Source organism: Pygoscelis adeliae, unplaced genomic scaffold (assembly GCF_000699105.1).
Source record: "Pygoscelis adeliae isolate BGI_AS28 unplaced genomic scaffold, ASM69910v1 Scaffold270, whole genome shotgun sequence".
Lineage (NCBI taxonomy): Eukaryota > Metazoa > Chordata > Aves > Sphenisciformes > Spheniscidae > Pygoscelis > Pygoscelis adeliae.
The window spans coordinates 1,941,579-1,943,000 of record NW_008823916.1 but is presented as its reverse complement, the minus strand read 5'-3'; the positions used below and the strand labels follow the sequence as shown (position 1 = coordinate 1,943,000).

The 1,422-nt window shown below is 41.2% G+C and overlaps 1 protein-coding gene across 1 annotated transcript in view; it reads left to right on the top strand.

Annotated features, from left to right (window-relative positions):
- Positions 1-1,422, top strand: part of BRINP1 (bone morphogenetic protein/retinoic acid inducible neural-specific 1) — an 88,165-nt gene that overhangs the window by 59,228 nt on the left and 27,515 nt on the right. The window lies entirely within an intron of this gene.

The following is a 1,422-nucleotide window of genomic DNA, read 5'->3' as shown; positions in this document are numbered from 1 at the left end:
CTCCCAGCTCCTTGTGCCCCCCCAGCCTGCTCGCTGGTGGGGTGGGGTGAGAGGCAGAAAAGGGCTTGACTCTGTGTCAGCACTGCTCAGCAGTAACTAAAACATCCCTGTGATATCAACACTGTTTCCAGCACAAATCCAAAACATAGCGCCATACTGCTACTGTGAAGAAAATTAACTCTACCCCAGCCAAAACCAGCACACAAGGTTTGACACTGAAGACTCTCAGGATGTGGTAAAAGGGGTGTTTTGTTTTGGCGTTTTTACTTGGCTTGTGAAAGCCTAGGAGCTACAGAAGGGGCATTGGCTCAGGTGTAAGGTGATGTTTTGAAGTAAAGAGCTGGCACTTTGCTATTTTAATCAATGTAACTGCTGTTAGGCAGCCTGGGGTGTTGTGATGGGGTGCAATCAAAATAAGTACATGCATAATTGCATTAAGTAAAATACCTAACACACATAAAGTGGACTGGGTGTAGAATCAACCTGGGAAAAAAAAAAATCTCTTTTGTGTTCCTGGCTTTGCAACTGAGTTACAGCATCTCCTAAATCTGCCTGCATGTCAGGTTCTCTACCAGCAAAGTGGGATTGCTGGTGCTAGTTGACACACATTGATAGAAAGTGCTGCGTCAGTGCCAGGTATTGTCATTCCTATTATTTAAATGAAATTTTTGTCTTAAACCTGAATTACAGGAATAAGTGAATGAAAAGTGACAGATGCCTGTGATGTGATTATCTGGGAGATGGCTTAAGATAGTGCAGGTGCATTGTAAGACAGTGGTTATAAATAATATCCTTTCCTTTTAAGAAGGCCTTGCTCAATATCTTTCAAAGGACATTAATAGGTTTCTCATCTTTTAGGTGCTCAACTGGTGATGTATTTCAGAGGCCTGATTTTTTGATCACAGGTGTGCAAGGTTTTCTCTAGGCATTTCCCTCTGTTGTTTCAAAATGGATACCTGCAATAAAGCGCTGTTTTTGCAAACACTAACTTTATTTTTTTCCCAGTTGCTATCAGTTTAAAGGAAGGGATTTGAAAATCACTTTATAGGTTTAAAAAAAAAAAGAAAGAAACAAACAAAGGCCTCCATTTTCAACCTGGCCTCAGCTTATATCTAAATCGATCCTTTTAGATGATTTATCAAGTGTATTGTTTTTCAAAATGATCTTTTGCTGTATTCCCTGGTGCTGAAAGATTAAGATGTTTGGAGAAAGTGTGTTTCCTTCCACCTTGCTCTGCAAAAGCAGTAGCTACAAGGAAGGCTTGTAGACACAGGGACACAGCAATGATCAGACTGGTCTGGATCTACAGTCTGTCTAACTGACCAGCTCTTTTGCTGACATAAACCAGAATTTGCTGTTTTATAGAGACGTGTAAGACCCCAAAGTGTGTGAGGGTGAAAGGGCCAGGCTGCTTTCTCTGTA